Raw genomic sequence first — 9,831 nt, forward strand, 5'->3', positions numbered from 1 at the left:
ACAAAGTGGTCCGTGGGGGTGACACTGTGGGGGTGTCCCCATCTCCAGTACGTGACACCACCAGGGTGCCATGAAGGTGTCCCCAACTTTGGTGGTGTGACAGCATGATGCTGTGTGCCCACTTCTCCAGGAAGTCCTCCAGCTGGTTACAGTGTCCCCAGCTTCGGCTCAACATCCCCAGGGGGTCCTTTTGTCCCCTCTGCATGACGGTGACACCCGATGCTGGCTGCCGAACGTGACACCTGATGACGATGACACCGCGTCACGGCTGTGCCACGCTGGTGTCACACAGTCCCTTCTGGTGGTGGCACAGAGTTCACCACCGTGCGTGTCCCCATCCTCATGTCAGACAATGGTGACAGCACCAGAGGACTCCAGTGTCACCAGGTCCAGCTCTAGGCAGGCCTGGAGGGGTGACAAAGAACAGTGAGAGGCTCAGTGACAGCATGGTGACAACGCAGAGCTGCCTGTGCCTGGCCCCATGCGGTGGTCAGAGTACAGGGAATGGTTCTCACCCGATAGATGGTGGCACACAAGTGATGGTGACACCAGATGATGGTAACAACAGTGACAGCCAGGGATGGGGACACTGCGTCACGGCTGTTCCACATCGAGGTCACCCTGTGTCACGGTGTCACCTGAAGACAGTGACACTCAATGACTCCCAGTGGCATCCAGTGAAGGGAAGAACCAACAATGGTGACACCACCGACCCCATGTCACACCCACAGCAGACCCCACATGTCCCCCGACTGTCCCCAGCTCCCCTCCCTGTACACTCCTCGTCACCTCTTCAATGAGGATGGCACCGCTCTGCAGTTGTGCCAGTCCTCTTCTTGGTTGCAAGTGTTCCATTTGGTTTTGTCATCCAGTATTTTTGGGAGAAAACGTGTGGTAGTTCTAAGAGAAGGGGTATTTCTGGGAGCAAATCTCCTCTTTTTGGAAGAGAAGGTGAAATTTACCACTGAAATGTGGTATTTCTGGGAGAAAATGACATACTTGAGGGAGAGAACTCGGAAATGGTGGGAGAGAATGTCTTCTATTCGAGAGCAACTGTGGTATTTTTGGTGTGACGACTGGTCCTTTGGGGAGAAAATACGGTAAATATGGGAGAAAATGTCCTCTTGAGGAGTGTCAAGTAGTACTTTTGAGAGAAAATGTCAGGTATTTCTCAGAAAACTGCTGTTTCTGGGAGATAGTAGCATCCTTGGTTGGAAAATGACAGGTGTTTGTGAGAAAGCTGGTATTTTGGGAAAAAAGGCCGTATTTTTAAGACGAAGCTGGTATTTCTGGGGGAATATGTCCCATCTTTGGGAGAAAAGTGGTCTATCTTGGAGAAAATGTTGTGTATTTGGGAGAAAACTGGTCTATCTGGAAGAAACTGCCATTTTTCTGGGAGTAAGTGTGATCCTGAGGAGCGTCAAGTAGTATTCTTGGGATGAAACATGAGGTATTTCTAAGAGTAGTGGTATTTCTGGGAGAAAATGTCTTGTTTTGGGGGGAAAAGATCACATGTATGTGAGAAAGCTGGTATTTCTGGGAGTAAACGCCATATTTTTAGGAAAAAATGGGTATTTCCCAGATAATCGGTCACATAGTTGGAGAAAAGTGGTCTATCTGGGAGAAAATGTCCTTGTTTTTTGGTGGAAGAGATCATGTGTAGGGGACTAAAATAGTGTTCCCGGATGAAAATGTCACGTATCTGTGAGAAAAGTGGTATCTGTGGGTCACAGTGCTGTTCCCCAGGGGTCGGTGCTGGGGCCTGTCCTCCTCAAGATCTTTCTTGATGAGCTGAGGGCACTGAGTGCACCCTCGGGAAGTTTGCGGATGACACCAGGCTGGCTGGAAGTGTGGATCTGCCTGGGGGTAGCGAGGCCCCACAGAGGGATCTGGACAGGCTGGAGAGCTGGGCTGAAGCCAATGGGATGAGTTCCAACAAGGCCAAAGGCCGGCTCCTGCGCTTTGGCTGCAACAACCCCAGGCGACGCTACAGGCTGGGGGCGGAGCGGCTGGAAGATGCGTAGAGGAAGTGGACCTGGGGGTGTTGATGGATGCTGGGCTGAAATGAGCCAGCAGTGTGCCCGGGTGGCCAAGAAGGCCAATGGCATCCTGGCCTGCATCGGGAACGGTGTGGCCAGCAGGAACAGGGCAGTGATTGTCCCCCTGTCCTCAGCTCTGGTGAGGCTGCACCTCGAGTGCTGTGTCCACTTTTGGGCCCCTCACTGCCAGAAAGACATCGAGGCCCTGGAGCGGGTTCAAAGAAGGGCGCCAAGGCTGGCGAGGGGTCTGGAGCACAGAGCTCACGAGGAGCGGCTGAAGGAGCTGGGGTTGTTCAGTTGGAGAAGAGGAGGCTCAGGAAGACCTTACTGCTCTCTAGAACTACCTGAAGGGAGCTTGTAGTGAGCTGGGCTTCGGCCTCTTCTCTCGTGTCACTAGTGCCGAAAAACGACGTTATAACCCACAAATATCAGTGTTCTCCCAAATACACGATGTTTTCTTCCGGAAAGATCACTTTTCAATCCTAAATACGACAATTTGTTCCAAAAATGAGATATTTTCTCCCGGAAATACAAGCATTCTCCAAAATCCATGATATTTTCTCCTGGAATGCCAGCTTTATCAGAGATATATGAAATTTTCTTCCAAAAATATGATATTTCCTCCCAGAAATATCAGTTTCCTTAGAAATTCTTCATGTTTCCTCCAAAAAATACAACATTACAATACCCCCCCTTCCCCATAATGTGATACTTTCTCCAGGGAGTCACAGTTTTCTTAGAAATACCTCATGTTTTCTCCAAACAATATGACATTACAATCCTCAGTATGACATTTTCTCCCAAAAATAGGACATTTCCTCCCAGAAATACCAGTTATCTTTACAAAAATATAACGTTTTCTCCCAGAAATACCAGTTTTCTCCCCCAAAATAGGACATATTCACCCAGAAATACCAGTTTTCTCCAAAAATAGGACTGTAGCCATCGGAGATCTGCTGGAAGGACAGACGGCCAGCTCCAGGAGCTCCAGGAGGCTCCTGGAATGCAGCCATGGTCACTTTGTGCTCCGGGCGTTGGGCAGACCGACCAGAGGTGAAGCGTGGCTGGATCTGCTGCTCAGCAGTGCGGAGGAGATGATGAGTGAAAGGCGTTCAGGTTGGGGCAGCCTGGCTGCAGTGAGCACGGCTTGTGGGGTTGGTGATCCGAGGGATGTGGGCATGGCAAGGAGTGGGGCAGGACCTGAGCTTTGGGACAGCGAGCTTTAAGCTTTCACGGGCTGATGGCCCAGATCTCTGGGGATCTGTCTGTAAAAACAAAGATGGTGAGCAAAGCTGGCTGCTCTTCAAGGCTGCCTTCCCTTCTGAGAGCACAAGAGCTCTCCGTCCCTCTGAATAGAAAGCAGAGGACGCAGGAAGCCCATCGGCTCGGCGCAGACCTGCTGGGCAGCTGGGGGCAAAGCAAGGAGCAACGAGCTCTGCTAACAGGCCGTGTCACCTGGAGCAATACAGGGCTAACAAACAGGCCGTGTCACCTGGAGCAATACAGGGCTAACAGGCCGTGTCACCTGGGAAGAATACAGGGATGTCTGGACCTGCAGACGTGGGATCAGGAAACACAAGGCGCAGAACTGAACTTGGAGAGGGACGTGAAAAACAACAGGAAGACTTTCTACACGTGCATTGGCCAGAAGAGACAGGTCAAAGCAAGTGTGCCTCCTTTGTAAATGTAAAAGGAGAACTGCCTGCAACAGATGGAGAGAAGGCTGAGGTACAGAATGAGTTCTGTGCCTCGGTCTTCACTGGCAGCCAGGATTCCAGTGTTTGTCACGTCCCTGAGCCCTGCATCCATAAACTTCCAGGTGGGGACCGGGGTGGTAAATACCCCCTGCTGTGAGGGCAGAGCAGAGAGACTGCCTGATGAGATTGAACGTGTGCAAGTCTATGGAGCAGATAGATGGTGAGATGTGAGAGTGAACGTGTACAAGTCTATGGGCAGGATGGCGTGCATCTCAGGGCTCTGAAGAAGCTGGCTGCCGAGCCGCTCTCCATCATATTTGAGAAGTCGTGGCTGTCTGGTGAGGTCCCGGATGCCTGGAGGAAGGGTCACGTCACTGCCGTTGGCAAGAAAGGGAGCAAGGAGGACACGGGAACTACAGGCCGGTGAGTCTCACCTCTGTGCCTGGGAAGATGATGGAACAGATCCTCCTGGATGACATGCTTGATCACATGAGGAGTGAGCGTGTGATCCGAGACAGCCAGCACGGCTTCAGCAGGGGAAGTCATGCTTAACCAATCTGGTGGCCTTCTGTGATGGAGTGACGGCATCGGTGGACAAGGGGAGGGTGACCGATGTCATTTCCCCGGACTTGAGCACGGCCTTTGACACGGTCCCCCACCACATCCTGATCTCCAAACCAGAGGGATGTGGATTTGATGGGTGGACCACTGGATGGATAAGGAATTGGTTGTAAGGCCGCAGACAAAGAGTGGTTATTAATGGCTCTATGTCCAGGTGAGGCCAGTAATGAGCGGCGTCCCCCAGGGGTCTGTCTTGGGACTGGTGCTCTTTAGCATCTTTATCAATGACATCGATGGTGAAATCGAGTGCACCCTCAGCAAGTTTGCTGACGACACCAAGCTGAGTGGTGCGGTTGACACGGCTGAAGGAAGGGATGCCATTCGGAGGGACCTCGACAGTTTGGAAAGGCAGACCCGGGTGAACCTGATCAGGTCCTACACAGCACAGTGCAAGGTTTTGCACTTGGGCCGGAGGAATCCCAGGCATCCATACAGACTGGAAGGAGCGGTCCTTGAGAGCAGCCCCGTGGAGAAGGACCTGGGGGTCCTGATAGATGAAAAGCTTAGCATGAGCCAGCAGTGTGCCCTTGCAGGTGGGAAAGCAAATGGGATCCTGGGCTCCATCAGAAGAGGGGTGGCCAGCAGGGACAGGGAGGTGATTGTCCCCCTCTACTCCGCTCTTGTGAGGCCCCATCTGCAGTACTGTGTCCAGATCTGGAGCCCCCAGTACAAGAAAGACAGGGAGCTGTTGGAGAGGGTCCAGAGGAGGGCCACAAAGATGATCAGGGGACTGGAGCACCTCCCTTATGAGGACAGGCTGAGGGAGCTGGGCTTGTTCAGCCTGGAGAAAAGAAGGCTGCGGGGTGACCTCATTGCAGCATTTCAGCACCTAAAGGGAGCCTACAAGCAGGAGGGAAGTCAACTCTTGGAAAGGGTAGAAAACTGCAGGACGAGGGGAAATGGTTTGAAGTTGAGGGAGGGAAGATTTAGGGTGGATGTCAGGGGGAAGTTCTTTACAGAGAGAGTGGTGAGGCGCTGGAACAGCTGCCCAGAGAGACTGTGGATGCCCCATCCATCCCTGGAGGTGTTCAAGGCCAGATTTATGGGAACCTGGGCAGCCTGGTCTAGTGTGAAATGTGGAGGTTGGTGGGCCTGCAAGTGGCAGGGGGGTTGAAGCTTCATGATCCTTGAGGTCCCTTCCAACCCTGGCCATTCTGTGATTCTGCTATTCTTGTAAGTGATATCCTTTAGTCTTCAGTATAACAGACATTCTGTGACTGTGCTTGAAGACAGTCTCCCTTGAGCGTTTTAGTTGTGCTTGTTTAGTGCTCGTAAAACCAACTGTGCAAGTGCTGCTCTCCTTTGTGAGGGGATTGCTGGCAGGAGCTAAGCAGTTACCACAGGCACCTCCAGCAAGGAGCTGCTGTGGCAGATGGGTGGGTGGAGCAGCTGTCTTCCAACCTGTCCACTGCAACAATTAGCATTCTGTAAGCTACTCTTCCCCAGTTTGCAGAACGAGTATCAAAAGTTGATACTCTTTTGTGAAAGAGTAAATGCGGGTTGAAAAAAAAGATGATATGACATTCCTGACTGCAGGTGAACAGCAGCACAGATGCTGGTCACCGCCGCAGAAAAAGCTCGACTTGTTAATGAACATCTGTGTTGGGATTTTGTACAGCTGACCTCACCTGCCTCTCATTCCTTGCCATCACCCCCTTTTTCTTCTAAGGTGAAAAAGACAGCCTTATTCTTTGTGAGTCCGTAATTGTGATCGTTTATTGATTGAGTACAACCAGATAAGACATGGAGTGCCAAGTTGGGAGGCACTCGCAGCGCTGCCCTGTAACACCACACACTGCAGCTGCTGCCTTCTGATGTTCTTCCTCTCAGTCCTTCAGATGCAGATTCTGCATCATTGCCACAGGGCTGTTCATTGTAGAGGACTGGAAAAAAACAAAGTGTAGAAATAGGACAGAAACAATCTAGGGAGACCTCACTAAGAAAGTCTGAACAGTAAACTTCCACAACAGCCCCATGCAGAACAGCAGGTGACTGCCATTCAGATCACTGACATTACTTCCCATAACACACAGCTTCGCTGCTGTCCCCTCCCTTCCCTACCTGAGCTGCATGCCCTTCCTTTTCCCTACCTGAGCTGCTTGCCCCTCGCCTCCTTTTTCTTGGTGCTCTTGCCTTTTCCTGCTACTCACTCCCAATCTCAACACTTGCCTGCTCTGCTTGCTGCTCTGACAAGTGCCTCTTAACTCTGCTCGCAGCTTCTCTCCTTCTGCATGCCCTTCTCTATTCCCTTCTTGTGCCCTTCAGGCTTCTGCTCCCCTTGCTGAGCAAGCCCATGCCCGGTAGCTCCCCTTCAACCTCCTCCGCCCTTTGCCTTTCTCCACACAGATGCTTGCTTCTGGCCAGCACTCCTGCCCGCTGCCTAGCCCACAGCCCGCATCTCTTGGGGAGACAACAAGGTGGCCTGGAGCTACCCACACCTCCTCCCGGGCACGGCTTCTCAGCTTTGCTTCAAGCCCACAAAAAACCCCAAGGAGCTCCTCTTACCTTTGCGCTCAGCTTCTTCTCCTGCCGTGCAGCTCCTGTGCCAGGCCGGGGCTCAGCTCTTCCCACACTCCTCCATTCCTGCAAGGTTGCTTTCTCTCATTCACTGCCTTCCTTTGCTTTCCTTTGCTCTGCTACCCTTAGCTTCCCTACTTGCTTTCTCTACATTTACGTGCACCGCTTTGTACTTTTGAGTCTCTTCTTTGCCTCTTCTTTCTCTATTTTCCCTTCAACCCTCCCCTCCCCTCACCCCTCCTTCCCATTTTTCCCTTCCTCCCCTCCCCTCTCCCCCCTCCTTCCCTTCCCCTCCCCTCCCATACCCCCCCTTTTCTCCCTTTCCCCTCCCCTTCCCCCTTGCCTTATGGCAAACTCACTTTTCCTGCTCTTCACTCCCTCCTTCTTCATTCTCCTGCCTTTTGCTGCTACTCTCGCCTTGCTTTCCCTTGCTGTGCTTTGCTTTGCTTTCTCTACATTTGTGGCCATCCAGTCTTTTCTCAGCTGTTATTCTTGACTGTTTACTTGGCTTTTTTCTTCTTTTCTCATTTCTTTTTTTTCTGACCTTTTTGGGCTTTTTTCTTTTTCTTCTTTTTTTATGCTTTCATTTCTTTTTTCATTTCATTGCACTTGTTCTTTTTTTTTTTCTCTTTTCGTTTTTTTCTGTTTTCTTCTATTTTTTCTCTTTTGGTTTTCTTTTTTCATTTTCACTCTTTTTTTCTTTTTTTTATTCTTTTTTTCTTTTTTTTCATTGCACTTTTCTTTTTTATTTCATTTTTCTTTCTCTTTTCTCATTTTTTTCTATTTTCATCTTTTTCTTTTTCATCTTGGTTTTCTTTTTTTGTTTTCCATTTTTTTTCTTTTTTCCTTTTTTATTTTTTTCCTTTATTACTCTTTTTTTTCCTTTCTCTTTTTTCTTTCACCTTTTTTCTTGTTTTTCTTTTTTTTTTTTTTTTTTTTTTTTTAATAATCATAGGTACTCCTGAAACCCCCTTTAAGCCCTCCCTACCCTCCCCATTCTTTCTTTTCTCCCTCACCTCCCCCCCTGCCCTATCCTACCATTCCCTTGCCTGCTCTTCTTACCTGAGCTGCTGTCCCTTCCTTTACCTACCTGAGCTGCTTGTTCCAAAAATTACCTAGCTGACCTGCTTGCCCCTCACTTTCCTAGCTGAGCTGCTGTTTTCTCACTTACCTGCCTTAGTAGCTTGCCCCTCACTTTCCCAGCTGAGCTGCTGGCCCCTCTCATTCCCTACCTGAGCTGCTTCCCCCTAACTTACCTAGCTGAGCTCCTTGCCCCTCGCTACGTACTTGAGCAGATGTTTGCTCACTTGGCTTCCTTACTGTTTGTCCCCTCACTTACCTACCTCACCTGCTATCCACTCACTTTGCTAGCTTAGCTGCTGTCCCCTCCCTTCCCTAGCTGAGCTGCATGCCCTTCCTTTTCCCTACCTGAGCTGCTGTCCCCTCCCTTCCCTAGCTGAGCTGCATGCCCTTCCTTTTCCCTACCTGAGCTGCTGTCCCCTCCCTTCCCTACCTGAGCTGCTTGCCCCTTGCCTCCTTTTTCTTGGTGCTCTTGCCTTTTCCTGCTACTCACTCCCAATCTCAACACTTGCCTGCTCTGCTTGCTGCTCTGACAAGTGCCTCTTAACTCTGCTCGCAGCTTCTCTCCTTCTGCATGCCCTTCTCTATTCCCTTCTTGTGCCCTTCAGGCTTCTGCTCCCCTTGCTGAGCAAGCCCATGCCCGGTAGCTCCCCTTCAACCTCCTCCGCCCTTTGCCTTTCTCCACACAGATGCTTGCTTCTGGCCAGCACTCCTGCCTGCTGCCTAGCCCACAGCCCGCATCTCTTGGGGAGACAACAAGGTGGCCTGGAGCTACCCACACCTCCTCCCGGGCACGGCTTCTCAGCTTTGCTTCAAGCCCACAAAAAACCCCAAGGAGCTCCTCTTACCTTTGCGCTCAGCTTCTTCTCCTGCCGTGCAGCTCCTGTGCCAGGCCGGGGCTCAGCTCTTCCCACACTCCTCCATTCCTGCAAGGTTGCTTTCCTTTGCTCTGCTGCAGTTAGCTTTCCTACTTGCTTTCTCTTGATATACATGGATTGCTTTTTACTTTTTCTCCTCCTCTGTGCCTCTTTTTTTCCCTGTTTTCAGCACTTCCATTTTTTTTTTTCTTTTTCCATCTTCTTTTTTCTTACTTTTCATTCTCATTTTTCCTTTTGTTTTTTTTTTCCCCGCCCCCTGGAGATTCTCCCCCTGTATCCCCCTCAGCTTGCCTGTATCTGTGCCTCCAACTGGGTCTTCTCTCTCACATTCCCGTCTAGTGCCCGGTGTCGCCCCACATTACCCTCTATTTCGCTGTGCCCACGCAAGCCCCCTATTGTCTCTCTGCAGCCTTTTATAACCTTACACCTCTCTACTTCCCCCCCAATCCCACCCACAGACCCCTGTCATACCTGTTTCTCTATACCACGCCTACAGCCCTCCCACTGCTCCCTGTAGCCCCACATCCCCTTCTATCCCACCTCTATTCCTCCTACAGCCACTCATAGAGCCACAGTTTCTTAGGTCCTCCCCCAGCTCCCTATATCCCTCCCCGTAGCTCTCCCCAGCCCCTCCCACCCCCCAATGCTCCCTATAGCACCGTGTCCCCCCGTTACCCCCTTACAGCCCTCTGCTGCCCTAAATCCCCCTGTACCCACCCCTATCGCCCCATGTACCCCGATACCACAGCCGCTGCAGCCCCGCCTGCCTCCCTATCCCCCCCCCCGCCTTCCCAGCCCCTCACCCCACCAGGCTTCCTCCCCTGTCCCGGCGCCGCTCTCCGTCCCTCCCGGCTCCGGCTCTGCTGTGCTCAGCACCGCTCCCGTCGTGCCGCGGTTCCGTCTCGGTGCTGCCCGGACAGCTCCGGCGCGCAGCGGCGGTGCGGGGCGGCCCGGGCTGCGGGAGCGCCGCCGCCTGAAGGGAGAAGAGCTCTGAGCCAG

At 51.7% G+C, this 9,831-nt stretch overlaps 1 long non-coding RNA gene across 1 annotated transcript; it reads right to left on the reverse strand.

Annotated features, from left to right (window-relative positions):
- Positions 1-5,180: 5,180 nt before the first annotated feature.
- Positions 5,181-7,794, reverse strand: LOC149911822 (uncharacterized). The gene is made up of 3 exons (XR_016462841.1): positions 7,234-7,794; positions 6,863-6,940; positions 5,181-6,240 (listed from the first exon to the last, which is right to left on the reverse strand). It is a non-coding gene; the product is annotated as an uncharacterized LOC149911822 (long non-coding RNA).
- Positions 7,795-9,831: the final 2,037 nt, after the last annotated feature.

Source organism: Phasianus colchicus, unplaced genomic scaffold (genome assembly GCF_987193195.1).
Source record: "Phasianus colchicus unplaced genomic scaffold, bPhaCol1.hap1.1 HAP1_SCAFFOLD_56, whole genome shotgun sequence".
Lineage (NCBI taxonomy): Eukaryota > Metazoa > Chordata > Aves > Galliformes > Phasianidae > Phasianus > Phasianus colchicus.